Genomic DNA, 16,219 nt, shown 5'->3' on the forward strand with positions numbered 1-16,219 from the left:
GTTTTAACTAGCCTTCTTTAGCATGTAATTTTGATATTCATGTCGTAAATTAAAAACCTATTTATATCACGCAGAAAGTGTTCGGAATAAGTGTCATCATTTCCAAGAAAATGTTGTAATAAATGTCTGTGCCTGTATGAGTTAGTCACGGTGACCAAGAAATCTCCTGTCACTGCTTTAAACAAATATTAGATAAATTTAACCAATTAATTATTATTTAAATTAAGTCAAAATCAATTACGACATTTAAACCTGAAGTCCTTTCAGCTAAAATTTCTAATCATTTACGCATTTTTTCAGTTTTCCCATAGAATCTGTATTAGTATGAGCAGTGATATGAATTCATTAGTAGCATTCTATCACCAAGATTTCGTCTACCTTTCTATTTTTACTTTTCCTTCTCGAATAAATTTTATCAATGCTACTTTTTGCCTTATCCCTTAATTCTAACGAGGTAAGGTGGTTATTTTTGGAAGCTATAAAATTTCCTTTATTGGGGAAAACGTAGCTACAGATGTGTATTAAGTTCTTTTAAATACAGTGTTATTTCTGCAGATAGCTTTATTTCAGCAAAAATAAAAATAGTAAAAGTAAAAATGAAGAATGCTGGTATCTTTTTTTTCTTTTGCCTCCGTTTCTACTTTTTTTTTTTTTTTTTTTTCATATCGCTGTTGAACTATCATAGCAAATGAAATTCCTCAGGTTTTATGAGCCTCGTTTTGTCCATTTTTATAAAAGCAAATCGTTTATTTTGAAGTTTGGCTTCATTTCCGTTGCAACAAGAATAAGAAACAGTACACTTTTAAAAGCTAAAACTTCCGAAAACTTACGGAAAATTGTCTTAAAAGGTAAGAAATAAATAAAATAGTAATAAGTAAAGAAATAAGAAATAGAAATTTAATAAAAAATTTTAAAAAAGAAAATCTAAAATCTTTCAGATTTTATATAGCAGCGTTTTTTACTACGTATTTGGTGGCAACAGTTTGAAAAGTGAGCCAAAGTAGAAAGTGAAACGATGCAAAATACCGTAATGCAGTTTTTGAATGCAAAATGCCGTTCTGGTAGCCCTTTGAGTCTAACACCCCTTTGGGCTAAACACAAAAAAGAAATGGTAAAAGTTTAATATAACAAAACAAATGGGAGAGGGGTAAATTAAAAAAAAATCAAACAAAAAAACAAAGTTAAACAAAAAAGATAAAAATATCATAAAATTTAAATTAACATAAAGAAATGGATTCTGGAAAAAATCTGGAGTTGAAAAAAAAAAGAAAAAAAAAGTGAAAGATAATTAGCTGAGTTTAATAAAATGTTCTTCCATTTACTTCAATGAAATACTATTTTTGAAAACTTAACGTCTTTCTACTTCCTAATTTGGAAAAAATAAAAAACAGCCCATGAAAAAGTGTAGTAAAGAAATAGAAAATCAAGTCTTAATTTAGCTTAATAGGAAAGTAAATGTGCTGATTATATACATAATGAAGTTTTCTTTGCTTATATTCTCAACTAAAATATTTAATAGAAAAGCTTTTCATGAATTTTGATTTTACTAAACTTGTTCAATATATTCTTTGAAAAAAATGTTGAACCTTCCTATTCAGCGGAAACGCAAAGAAGATTTGAAATTTTTACTCTAAAGAATTCACTTACTATTTAAATTCGAGTCATTTTCATAACATTGAATCTCAAAAACAGATAAAAAAATAAAATTTGACTTTAGGATGACACACACACATAATACATAAAATTGACACAATACATAAAATTGATGAGTAGCATAACGTGTCTATTAATTTATTTGTGCAAATGAAAGTTTCTTATACTGTGTAGGAGAAAAACTAAACATTTAAATGAAAATATCTGAAAGTGAAAGTGTTGATGATGCCAAATAAAAACTATTGTTTTCTTGTTATAGTTTCTTACTCTTTAATGACACCTATATTATATGCGCATGCATTATACGCCAACACGTTTTTGATTGTTGAAATTACATGTAACAGGTACATTAGACTTTTAAAGATGTCAGTTTGATATTATATGGAAAATTTCCTACAAAATTTACATTTACATCATCTATTAAAAATATGCAAATTATCTCAAATTTAATTTAAACATATTTCAGGAATTTGACGCACGATTCGATCAATTCAGCTTAAAAAGTATCCGTATTTAATATGCACAATCACAGTAGAATAATTGCCAAATATTTAGTTGCAATTTGAAGTAGCATAATTTGAACAGATAAATAGAGCTCATACTTTCAGTCTTAATGCAAATCTGTCTTCTCCTATGTACAGATTAAAATACTAAAATAAACTTTTATAATAAAAGGAGAGGCTTGTACCTTTGTCCCTCCATTCATCCCCTGATAAAGTGAGAGTTTCATTGTTGTTAATATTCATCCGTGAGATTTAGCTGAATTCTGAGTTTACTCTACAAGTAATTTTGACAAATGGCGATAGTTTTCTGACACTAAGGAGACACTGTGTATATCTGCTTCAGGGATACGCAGTTAAAGTTTGTTGTCGCGACTTTAAAATAAAACGCATATTTAACAAAACTATGTGCATTGCTACTTGCGAGGTTTCATATCATCACTTTAATATTATAAGCACAGGAAGAAAATTATTCTTATAAAATCCAGGCTCCCCTGAAGTCCTCACTGTTTAACATTAGATAGTAAAACTACGTGTCTTGAATTCCAAATAATTAAAGTGCGCAGGTTGACGAGCTTGTTGAGACATTGGGTTAGAAAATCATAAATGTATCCAATCCATGCTTTCTAAATATTAAGTGCGCTTGTTCTTAAAACCTGGTCTAATTTATATTCATAGCAGCTTGGGGAAAAACCAAAGAAAGGAAGGAAAGAATTAAAGTACGTCTCCCACCTTCTTAGCATGGTGGTGTAATGAATGTGCAGATCAGCACACTCTGCGCGTATTCGAGAGGTCCGTAGTTCGAGTCCCGGCCTCATTTTTCACGTATCTCAGCGTCAAAAATCGTAATGTCTCTCCACAGTAAATTTCCGACTAGCCAGAATAATTCCGGGACAGATGCCGATGAATAACCCAAGAACATGTTTAATCCGACAGCAACTCATGAAAAACAGGAATGAATGAATAACTCACAATGTAATTAAATACAAAACGCGCTTAACAACGCTTATGCATGTTTATTCTACTTGATTCGGAAAATAAGTTCATTTGATAATGTAAATTAAACAAGCATTCTAAACTCATTTAAACATAATATTTTTTTAAATGTTACTGTTTTTCTTTGATAGAAGCCAATGAATGGAAAACTAAAGATTAATGTTTATATACTTAATTTTTATTTATGATGTAGCATTTTTTTTCACAGATGATTTAACAATATTTACACATTATAGATTATATAAAATTTAATTACGCACTATCTTCGATAATAATAATTCATAGGTACCTTGACATCTTTTGCTATTATTGCTGATATTCCACGCATTTTTCTCCGCCATTTTGCATTTCTCGATGAGAAAGATTTTATGGAATGCAAAAAGGTTTATATCTGTCTTTTATATTGTTATTTTAAATTTCATTTCAGGGCGTAACAAGCATAAATCAACCTATGATAAAGCTAGTGATTTCAATCTTTTAGTAAGTATACAGTTTATTTTTTATAAAAATTCATGATATCTATTTTATGACCAGAAAATATCATCTTCAAAATATATAGTTAAAAAAGAAATACTTTTAAAATATAATGTCATAAAGTCGGACAGGAAATAGTTACTTAGTTTTCACAAAGTAGTGTGCCTAAAAATAACATATCTTTAATGTACATTTCCAGCTACATTTATTTAACATTATGGGAAAAGAATCGACATTCATGCATATAAATAGATATTTTATAGCATTAGCATCTATTTGAATGTTACAAACACTATTTAAAATTTAAAAGCTTTCAAATGTAACTGAACGTGTATAATTTGGAGAATACTTTTGCTTTGATGAGCAATAATTATGTTCTGTGTTACAAGCATTGAAGATTAATTTAAAATTTGTTTAAGTGCAAAATAATTGTCTAGATTTTTAATGGAATTATTGGTGCCATTTGCAATTAATCTGAATTTTAGTGGTTTTTTATGGAATTTGGGAAGACCATACAGGTTACCTTGGATTTACAGAGATTATGAGTTTTTATGAAATACTTTAATTCTGTTAATTATAGAGGTTTCTGTAGTTTTTGCTAGTTGATATGTATTGGCGTTAAAAAGTTCTTTACTAATAATTGTTCTACAGAAAAGTTTTCATATAATGCTAAAGTTACTATTTGCTTTATCAGTTTTGGTAATAGTAAAGAGTTGCTTTAAATTCTTAATAGTTGACAGAAGTTGAGACAGACCAATTTAATTGACTTTGAAATTTTACTTTTTTTAGTTCAGTTTTAATTTGTTTAAGGATTTCATGTTACCATTTTAAAAAGGTATCAATAGACAAATTAAGCTGATAGCTGCCTTTAACGATAAATTCGTTGATGCTATTTTCTAAATTTTTGTAACAGTAATTTTCCTTGACGTATCTGACTGGTCTATATTTTACTCCATAACTTACGAGTTTTTAAGTTGCGCGTTTTGACTGATACCCAAGTTTCCAGTAATTATGTACTGATCATGATCATCTACATATAGACTGAATGTAAGCAATTTGCAATGTCATTCAGCCGACTCTTCTATTTCATGTTTTTACTTCCTTGTACGAAGTAAAAAGGAAGTATTGTAATCGCGAAAAGTTTCAGGCAGCATATTGCAACGAAAATATCCATTTTTACCGCTATCGAATGCAATTTAACTATGTTTTCGCGTGATATCTGTACGTAAGGACAGAATAAAAGACGCGTTTCCTCCAAAAAAATTATAAAACTGCTTTAAAATTAATTCTGAAGAGAATTTTTCGTGGCGTCTGTACGAACGTATGTACGTACGTACGTATCCCGCATAACTCAAAAACGAGTAGGAGTAATTCACATAAGAAATAGTGAATTAATAAAATAAATAGTAGTTAGTAACGTAAGTAACTTAAAATAGTAAAATAATAAGTAAAATATCGTTAGTAACTTAAAATAGAAATTAGTAACGTAAGAAAAGGAAGTGTATATAAATTAGCAGAAGAGGCATTAATTAACTCTTCCATGTTTCTAGCTTTTAATTTGACACAGGTCCATTGCTTTCGTCATACTCAGAATGGTATTTGGAATTCGAAACAGGATGCAGAATGGAGGAATAGAGAGAATGTGTGAGGGGGTAGGCGGGGACTTATTAGCATCTATTTTTAGAATGCAGGAAAGAAGTGGTCATGGAATTTTCTTTCAACTGTAAGATGCATCTGTTGAAACTTTGACTTTAAAGTGAAGAAACAAAAGAAATTAATTCAGTTATGGCTAATTGTTGCAGCGGAAAGAGGAAAAAAGTACTAGTAATTTTCATTGCTCATGAGCTGTTAAACAAGCTTAGAACAGTTTGAAATAGGCCCATATTTTTAGTAATAGCAGTAAAGAAAATGCCAGAAAAAATTATTTTAAAATTATATACAATATCTTCAGTAATTACACTATTTACAAATCTTTAACTGGTAGTCATCCAACATATACCGCCTTTTATGGTTTAGAAATAAATTTTCATAACCCTATCTGCCAAATGATTTAAGTTGAGCACTTAACGCCTGCTCTTTTAAGACAATGATTAATAAAGTTATTTGGTACGTGATTATTTTTGAGAATTTTAATTAGTAGTAGAATTTCATGTTGTAGATTTATTGTACCGGTACAAATACTTTTAATGCGTTGTATTTAATTATGCATACTACTAATAATTAATAACTTTCTAACAACTTACTAATAACTTTCTTGGAAATGTTGGAAATCCAGTTTATTACTTTACCAGCTAGCATTAAAAGTAAAGTTGCGTGTTTTGTAATGCAGTAGAATCTTATTGTAGTTATTTATTTGAAGATCTAAATAGTCGACTATATTTTGTGAAGGGTTAGTTTTATTAAGTGTAAGGTACTCTGGATAAATTTGTGAATTTTCAACTTTTTAAAATTATTAAAGGTATTAAGATCATCTATATATCTGTAAGTATGGACAGTAGCAAATTTTTTTTGGAAGTTAAATTCTTTATTGAATAAAAAGAGATTACAAACGCATGTACTCGTGTGCACTTCCATTGGGATACCTCTGACTTGTTTAAAATGTTTATTTTGAAATTTAATGTAGTAATTAAAAATAGTGCATTTAAGGAAGGTTTTTCTACCTATTAAAGTCTAAAACTGTGAGCATAGTAGGAAAGAGTTTAGGCAGATCAAGGAGGCTAGTATATATTTCTTCTAATGTAAGAGAGGTACGTAAGTTTTCAAAGTCAGTGTGGAAACTTACTTTCTACAATTCAAGGTGTAGAAAGTAACTTTACAGTAAATAAAGAGCCTACCAAATTTCGAAAATTTAGAATTAATCACGTAAAATGTTTTCAACTGCCATTGAAATCAAAACTCACCAATTTAACGCACGGTAATGTTAACAAAGTGTTTCTAAGCAATATTTTATGCTTTAATCCTTCGTGTTATCACTTCTTTAAAGCTCATAAAATTGAGAACAAGGGCATTTGATTATCTGGAACTGGATTAACATTATATAACCTATGAAATTAAAGTTCAACCGCGATTCCCCTACTTCTGCCTTCCCATATTTTTACAACCTTTACCTGTTTTTTTCTATATTTACTTGTTAATCCCTTAATTTTGAAAAAAAAAGAAAAAGTAACTGAAAACTTTATTCTGAATAAATGCATGGTTTCATTTAAAGTTTCGCACTCAATGTATATCATTTGAAGCTAAGTAGAATATATCAGAAATTTTAACAGCTTCTCAAAATAAGAATTTTAATTGCTTTCATGTGACAAAATTTCCAGATTTCCTCTTTAGGTGGAATGAGGTTATTTAACTAATAAGAAGAACAGGGTTATGAACTTTCTTGCAAATTAGTTTTTGTAAAACTGGTTTAAGTGCTTCTTCTCAATTCAAAGAATTTAATTCTGAATTCAGAGAATTTAATTAATAAATAATTTTCTACTTAGCATATAGAAAAATCACAAGGATTGTAAATAACTGTTTCAATAAAATTTAGATACATGATATATAATTATAAGACAAATGTATACAAGATAAAAGTTAGAAGACTAGTGGAAGTTTCAATGGCATTTTAAGCAAATTATGCCTAAAGGCACTTTTCTAAGCTTGCTAACGTTGATATCTGTCCTCAAAGTCAGTGTAATTTTATTTAATAATGTTTCATAGTTTCATGCGTACGATGTACGGCGGCCATGATAAGTCGTGACGTCACGTTGCTGACATCTCCTGGGTTTCACGTTTGTGCTGTCATGCTTTCTCCATCTGTTCTAACCTCGTTGGTTAAAAATGGTTTATTCTGTACAGTGCTGCCATTGCTCGCTTTAAAAACTTCGAGTAAGTTAATCAAAAATTTTTAAAAATTTTACTAAATTTGAGATAGAACAATTCTTATAGAGGATTACGTTATTCAAAATTTGATGGCTCTAGGTACTGTTGTTTTTTCCCAATGCGAAAAACATACATATATTCATGCAGATTTTTTGTATAATACAAAGATATAATATTTGATGACAACAATTTGAAAAGTGAAATGGACAGTTATAGTGAACCGACGCAAAATGCTGTTTTGAGACTAATGAATCTTCTGGGGTAACGCTCCTTTGAGATAAAAAATAAAAATAAAATAAATTCATCGTTGTTTTTACTGCTGGTTTCATAGCAAATGAGGTACTAAATTAATTTTATTTATCAGCCTTTCCAGTCAGCATTCAAATATGTTTCTTCCTTTACATTAATTAGTTTTCCGTTTTCTTTTTTAAATTAATGCTTCTGTAGAGTTCTTTTTTCCTTGTTAAAGGATTTTTATTTATCCATCGATATAGAAAATAATTTACTTCGTTTTCACTGAAGTATGTATTTCACATTGCATTTCACTGAATATAGCGAAAGAAACACAACATAAAGGACTTTTATTACGGAACTGAAAATTATAAACAATTGGGAAACGTAAAATGATTACACAAACCTAATAAAAATTCATACTATTAAGTTTTCCTGTTAGCTGTTTTTCTCTTTAATATTGCATTTTATTACCAAGGAGAAATTTATTTCTCCATTATTCTTAAAAATTCTTCATTTGGTGGGGTATGGTACCTCACATAATTTAATAAATGTTTTTCAACTTTAATTTAATGTTACATTTAAAAACTCATATTTTAATGCGTAGACGCTTAGCTTTTAATTTCTTCATTTAACTCTCATTTCAAAGGGTAAACTTTACTGGGGAAATAACGAAATCCAGAATTTAAAGAAATTCAGTCATGCAGCGAAATTATGCTTCTGTTAGTCTTCTAAGAAAATCACTTTCAATTTCACTTCTTTATATACAGTTTAGTTTACATTTTTCCCAAAATGCGTATAATAATGTTGTAATTGCGTAGAATAATTTTTTTGTATTTGAAAAAGGCTTGCTTTTTGTATTGCAATAATCCTGACGAGGATTTAATGCAATAGCAGGCATCTTATTCTCATATTATCTATGCTACCTGTCTTCTGTGTTAAAAAAACGCAACGTTTTGAAATTAGAATGTTGAAATTAAAACAAATGCTTCAGCTCTGATGACAATATTTCCATTTAAAAAATTTAGTCTTAGAAATTTTATTAAGTAACCGATTCATCGAAGGTGATATTTCAAGTACCTGGCAAAATAGTAAAACAGACCCTTCAAAGAAAGTCTAAAAGTAAAAATTGTTTCTATAACGTGCGTGATAAATACTGAAGGATTCGCCAATTTTTTCAACGTTCATTTAAATATTTCAGAAGTTACAACTTCAGCTTCCATGGGAGCTAAAATATGTAAAAAATTCAGTATGGGGGGGGGGCTAATGAACGCGATTAGCGAAATATATTTCTTTTTAAGCCACACTTATTAAAAAATATTTATTTTAGACTGTGCACTGCGCAGAAAAAAAGAGGCAGTTCTATATTTCCCCTTCTACTGAATCGATTGATGAAATTCAAATTGCGTTTTTCATGTCTCGAAAGCGCGACTTAGGATATATATATATATATATATATTAGATTTATATGTAGTAGCATTATTCTAACATAGGTATTTGGACACAAAATTGTACTTTTTCTGAAATGACATGCCAGTTTGTTTTTCCATATTTCGATTCTACGACTCAAAGTATGCCTAACTATTAAATTTTGTAAAATTTGGTGAGAAATTTACGGAGAAATTCAAAACGTTATCTTCGCGTATTTTTTTCAGTTTGCACTAAGAATAATTTACTTGGCGAACTTCTTAATTTATAGCAACCTAATTTTCCTTTTCTGCTTTGCATTGTAGACGAGAGAAAAAGAAATCATCTTTCATACTTTCAAATAATTTTAACAAAGTGCGCAAATCACATTTGGCGTTATTATCGCTCAAAAAAAAAAAAAAAAAAAAAAAAAAAAAAAAAAAAAAAAAATTTCAAAACGTGCCATATGTAATTTCATGTATATCTCAGAAAATTGTCAATAAAAAACTCTAATTTTTTGCAGGTGTGCCTAGAAATACATCTACTTTAAGAGGATGTTAAAAATTTTATATGTACGGGTCCAGTAGAACGAGACATGCCCATTCTACTGGACCTAATGGCCAGTTCATTAAACTGCGCCATTTGGTTTCGCAGTGTACATGTTTGGGACCTTTTGATATTTCGATATTCTTTTGATATTGTTCATTTCTTCTGTTATAATCCGATGCTACATTTCTGTTTTCTGTTTCATCAGGCACATTGGTTTTTGTTATTTAAACAATTGATTCTTACATGTGACATAAATAATTAAACATGAAAGCCTAATATAAAATGCAAATAAAATGTATTTTATAATTCAAAAACTCTAATTGCTAATGTCGAAAAATCTTATTTGTTTTATCAAACGAATTTGGCATAAAAGAGGCTACTATTGACATATTTTACTCAGCCGATTTTTCTGTTTTTATTAGTAGAATAAAGTAGACGTACAAAATATCCCGAGCATTGATGAGAGTCTTTGGCAGTACATTTAATACCATTAAAACTGAAATAAATAACACTTATTAATTGATTAATGGAAGTAAGAAAACTTTCTTTTATTATCTCAATTTCGTTTTTCGTATCATTGTTTCTTAGGAAAAGTGATGAATTTTTCATAAGCCATAAACCTTTTATTCAGTAACTGAATAGAAGTTAGAAGATGGTAAAAATAAGTCTTCTTATAAAGTAAAATTGCTCGGATCAGAAAAGTTTAAATACAGAAAGAAAGGCAGGCATACGGGTAAGCCTACGTTTTTACTTGAGCAATATAAATCGATACACGGAAAAATTCAATTCAAGTTTTCTGATGGATTTCATTTGAAGTCCATAAGGATTCTACTTCAAACATGGAAGAGCTTCTGATCTTATACTTACTTGTAGGTACGGTATCTGTTTTATAAGCTAAGGTAGGAATTTAGAATTTTAAATGAGGCACTCTAGGCTTGTTTCGAAAACTACTTAAAATGCAGCATTGGATAGAAATGCTTTTTTATTTTAATAGTTTTGTTTTAGGCTAAAAGTACAGAGAGTTTGAAAAATGCTCTTAAAATGAAATCTTGTTAGCTAATTCTAAAAAAAGATCAAATAAAACTTATCTGATATCGTTAAGGTACTGTTTCAGCAAAGCTAAGAAGTCTGAAGATGTTCTGTATATCCCGAATAGCTCTAAGAGGTAATTTATTTGCTCTTCTCGGGTTGTTTGGGCATGGTAGATTTCATAAACAAGTATTTTCAGAATATTAATTACCTCTGTTTTTTATTCCGTCTACCATTTTTCCAGATATCTAGGGAAAACGTTTGCGATAAAACAAATAACTGAATACTGATTAAGCATACATGTTAAACGTAGCTTCAAGTTAAAATTTTGCAAAATCTGACAGCATATGAGTATAAGAGGTTTGAATGCCATTTTCGGGACAAATTTCGAAGTTTGCGGTTCAGTCACTTACTAACAAAGGTTTTATCCATCCGTTAACATTTAGCAGTCCATACCCAACACTGAGTATGGAAGACTAAACAGGAAATGTACAAAGTGCATTAATTTTCTACCCATTACTTATCCAAAACGCTACGCATTCATGGAAGAATTTATGGCGATTTTAATGAAGCATGGACTCATTTATACTAAAAAAATCTATTTATATTTTTACAAAAGTTATATTCAATAGAAAATTAATCCAAAGTAGTGATAATTTTTGACATTTCTTTACTTACATTACTAACCAGCTAAACATAGTTGAATGTATAATATCTTGCGATAACATCAGCTCTTCTGAATGTAAGAAAGTGCGTTATTTATTCTGTGAGGGATTGAATTTACTGAATTTTACTCGCGAACAAATTAATCGATCCAAAACATTCAAAGCAAAACAAGAACAATGATTAAAAAACTGAAAAAGAAATAAAAAACGAGTAGATAATTTTCATATAAAGATCGTGAAATGACCGAAAATTATTAGTATTTTTATGTATTTTATTGTAGTTTATAAGACATAATTTATCATTAAGTTCTAGTATGCTGTGTGTTTATGCTTACAAGTGCTACAGAGTTTACTGCGTATATGGAAGCCTGTGACCGAACTCCTTAAGTATAAGCACTTAGAATTATTACGCAGAGGTGAGAAAAATAGTTCTTTCTCATTTGAAAGTATAACTTTCCAGGAGCTCATGATTATTTAAAAGCTTAAGAAGTTTTTGGACAGAAATATCTGTTGCAGTAGGAATACAAACATGCCATTATTTAAAACAAAAGAAAAGGCATCAACAAACATTAAAAATTTATGAATTTAATTATATGTTTGAAAAGGAAATATCCGATGAACCTTCGTTTTGAAAACTCTTCAGTCGTTTATTATAAACTACTGCTGTTATTGACCAGACTAGGTATGCCTAAATGGTAGATGGCAGTATGGGTACTCCACCTATTCTTTTATACATATTCTTCTGTTCTAACAACAGACATTATATATGTGCAGTATTTCTGATTTTTGCTTTAAATTACATAATTCTGTTTAACCGTACATAAAAATAATTTTTCTTTAATTTATAAATTTCAAATTTTTGTTATAAAAATGCTCTTTTATTTTGGCATTCCTTTGCATTAGTCTACCCATTTGTTGCTTACATTTAAATTGCACCAAATTCAGAATAATCTACTACTTCAGAAATAATTGCAAAAAATCAACAAAATTTAGAAAAAGTGCGGACAATTATATTATGAACAATTGTTCAAAGAGTGATTGTACGTTAAATGGGCTTCAGTTATGATAATACAACAAGTAAGGGCAACATTATTTGGTGAGACTCTTCAGTCGTTTATTATAAACTACTGCTGTTATTGACCAGACTAGGTATGCCTAAATGGTAGATGGCAGTATGGGTACTCCACCTATTCTTTTATACATATTCTTCTGTTCTAACAACAGACATTATATATGTGCAGTATTTCTGATTTTTGCTTTAAATTACATAATTCTGTTTAACCGTACATAAAAATAATTTTTCTTTAATTTATAAATTTCAAATTTTTGTTATAAAAATGCTCTTTTATTTTGGCATTCCTTTGCATTAGTCTACCCATTTGTTGCTTACATTTAAATTGCACCAAATTCAGAATAATCTACTACTTCAGAAATAATTGCAAAAAATCAACAAAATTTAGAAAAAGTGCGGACAATTATATTATGAACAATTGTTCAAAGAGTGATTGTACGTTAAATGGGCTTCAGTTATGATAATACAACAAGTAAGGGCAACATTATTTGGTGAGAGAATGTTAATGAATGTGGGAATACGAAGCAGTAACAAGTAAAATCCCAACAAATTTGCTGTGGAAAACTTCTGTATAGATGTCACTGGATTAGCTCAAGTTAGAGACTCATACAAGAAAATGCATAAAAGAAAAATATACTCACAGAAGAAATTTCCCATAAGTTATTTAACTTTGAAGAAAGAAGAATACAAATAACTTTCAAAAACTTTGAAGAATCTCAACTAATGTATTAAAAGGGAAGTAATTTAAAGGTTGACATATTTTCTGTGAAGACCTCTATATGATATCTAATGAATGCTTTTCACAAATACACATGTTTAAGTTAACCAACTATTTTGAATGGCCAAATGCTCTTCTTTCGTGAAGTATGAAACGACACAGAAATTCGATTCCTGATCCTCAGAGGCATTTCAAAATTTTATTGAAACTTTCTAGTTCATTACCTAAATAAATTCTTTATTTTTTGTCTTTAAGCTTTTGAAATTTAATAGCTCAAGTTTTATAGTTCATTAATTATAATTTTGGGAATTATCACATAATATATAAATGTAATGTGGATGGGTAGTTGAAGATGATATCCCTAAGTAAATAACACTTCCACACCACAAAACATTTAATGAATAATAATAGAAAAGCTACAGATTTGAATTTGAATAACGATACCGTTGCGCGTTCTCGCGCTTGTTAGATACAAATATAGCTCTGCATGACTTTAAGTATTTAAAATAGATACACAGTGTCTACTCGCACTTGCTATTTTAACAAGAGTTCGTTTGTTACCACTTTCGCGTGGAATCAACATCTGTCTATCTTTTGGTCTCGCTGTCGGCGCATACGTGATGCCCTCTGGCGTATGTGTAACGGTAATGTAAATGAAATGTAATGTAAAATTTAAATAAAAATTTAAATTTCCATCGTAGCAGAATTACAAATTAAGAAAAGAAAATGAAATTTGATTTTTAATCAATTTCTACGAAGTACTGTAAATTTAAAATTATAAATTTAGAGGTCACGTTTGAATTTATAATATCTGTAGCAATTGCTAAGGAGAAATTTATTTATTTCCTTGCTTACGCAATATTACGTGTAGGTGTAATGCTTTATCGACAGATAGAATTATACTACTCTTAACAAAGCATAAATATATTTAAATTCCTATATTTATATCTTCTTTGTACAGCGTAATTTTTCGATTTGTATCAAGCATGCTAAAAAAACAAAAATGAGCAAAAGTTTAAATATTTCACTTGGCAATCTTTGAAACTTTACAGAACTACCAAAGTTAAATCTAAAACATTACTGTTTTGCCTGACGTCTCGCGCTCTATTCCTTACTCCATTGTCAGTGAGAAAGAAGCTGATATGACACGCATATTCACAAAGCCTACAGACCATTTCTCTACGGGCTGCTCTCATTGGAGGAAACATCTGCTTGGCGGTCATATTTGGAATGGCGAGTTATCGCCCTGTAGGCGTGGTAATTAACGCAAAACAAACGTTATTTCATTCGATATTTTTTTAGTTTATGAATGAAAGCTTAGAGGAATTGTGTGGAATATATTTTAAATAACCTACTGATCTTATTAATAGTTTATTTGCATTTGAATTTAAACTTTTAAAAGTACGTAATTGTTTTACAAGAAAAAGGTATTTACATGGAGATAGCATATGCACGTTTTCGTCATTTTTGTTGTGTAAATTTCCATAGCGCATTAATTTACACAAATAAAGGATTATTAAAAAATTAACCAAAGGAAAACATTCAGAAAACATTTAAGGGCGTCGGATACCTATTCTTTTTATCTAAATTATAAGTAAGTATAACTAAAATTATATTTTATTCCATTATGCGCTATTTCTATTGAAATGCTTTTCGAGATCTTGGATAGTAATCTTGCTACTGGTACCTACTACAAAGAGTACAAACCAGTAAATAAAAATAAGAAAAATTAAAATTAACAAAAATAGAAAAAATAAAGGCGTTTAATTTTTAACACCCCACCCGAAGGCGAAAAGACAAAGTCATTCAATAAAGTTAAAATAAGAATAAATCCGTGCAAAGCAGAGTTTGTGAAAGCTACGAGCGGGGATAGAATCGGCGATCTAGAAACATGAGATTTTTTTCTCGCGCTCGTTACCGCTGAGCTGCGGTTTCTCCAAAGGATTATGCCCACTTTTTGGTACACGACGCTCAAATCCAAATTGTAAAGGCCATGAACCAAAGGTCGCCAGCCAAGCACTAGATTTTGTAACCCTGACAAAACACACTAAGGCTATCTACCTAAGGGGAGGGATGCCTTCGTGGAGATCTTTCTAAGGGAAACTGACTCGTATACACGTTACACATGGGGAAAACCACGAAAACGCCCATGCAGCCAATCCGTTCGCGGGATTCGAACCTCGGATCGAACTACCAGTGTTCAGCGACATTACCGCTCGGTCGCTGGTGGGCTGATAAATTTATGAAAAGTGTGAAGTAATAATAACTGTAATACATTCTGATTTGCCTATACTGAATGAAAAATGACAAAATGCGGCAATACTTAGTACAGTCTTGATAATTAGTTCCACTAACATCCGGGTGGACTAATCGAGAAATTAAATCAATAGAAAGTATTATATTTGGTTATTAAGAAAAAGATTTATATCTCCCTCTTTTCTATAATTAAAATGCAATAAATGAATTGAATTTTTTTATTGAAAGCAATTTTAAAAATGCTCAATTTTTGTAACTATTTTCTATTCGCTAAAAGTTTCAACACTGATGGCTTCACAATTTCTTCTTTAGCCTTCTTCCTACAATTTTTTGTAACAATGGGTCGGGTGTTTTAACGATCGATGAATTGTAAGCCTACGTTGAATATTGTGAACAACTTCCATAATATGCTGTGATAATATGTAATTCAATTATATCAACCATTCCAGCAATTTTTGTTAACTGCTCAGCTATTAAATAGAGAGTAGACATTTCAGCACAATGTCCAAGTTGTTCTCCGTTTGTTGTCTAAGTTGTTTAAGTGCGTTCCTCGTTCGTTCCTGTTATTCCTCGTTGTCTAAGTTGTCCTCCCTTTTTCCTCAAGACTTTTTATCAACGTTAATAAGAGATTCTTAATTTAGTTCCTTAGTGTTCGATTTGCTGCAGTGAGTTACGTTGATAGAATCTAACTAAACCAAGTTGCTATCTAGTTTACACAATGTTATTAGTGACTTTAGCGAAATGAATTCCAGCATCATTGAAGTAAGTTTCATAGGTAGTACAATGTTTCCATACTGCCTTCATTATG

General features: G+C 30.0%; 1 protein-coding gene across 6 annotated transcripts in view; it reads left to right on the forward strand.

The window, feature by feature from the left end:
- LOC118192724 (uncharacterized) overlaps positions 1 to 16,219 on the forward strand; it is a 323,131-nt gene that overhangs the window by 90,262 nt on the left and 216,650 nt on the right. For 3 of the 6 annotated variants that reach the window (XM_085814857.1, XM_085814850.1, XM_085814879.1), the window contains exon 2: positions 3,577 to 3,629. The exons of the other annotated variants lie outside the window; for them this stretch is intronic. The gene's annotated coding sequence lies outside the window, so the exon portion shown is untranslated. The remainder of the gene's footprint in view (positions 1 to 3,576; positions 3,630 to 16,219) is intronic. 6 annotated transcript variants of the gene reach the window in all.

Source organism: Stegodyphus dumicola, chromosome 1 (genome assembly GCF_044657685.1).
Source record: "Stegodyphus dumicola isolate Sdum_Otavi_A_Nest chromosome 1, ASM4465768v1".
Taxonomy (NCBI): Eukaryota; Metazoa; Arthropoda; class Arachnida; order Araneae; family Eresidae; genus Stegodyphus; species Stegodyphus dumicola.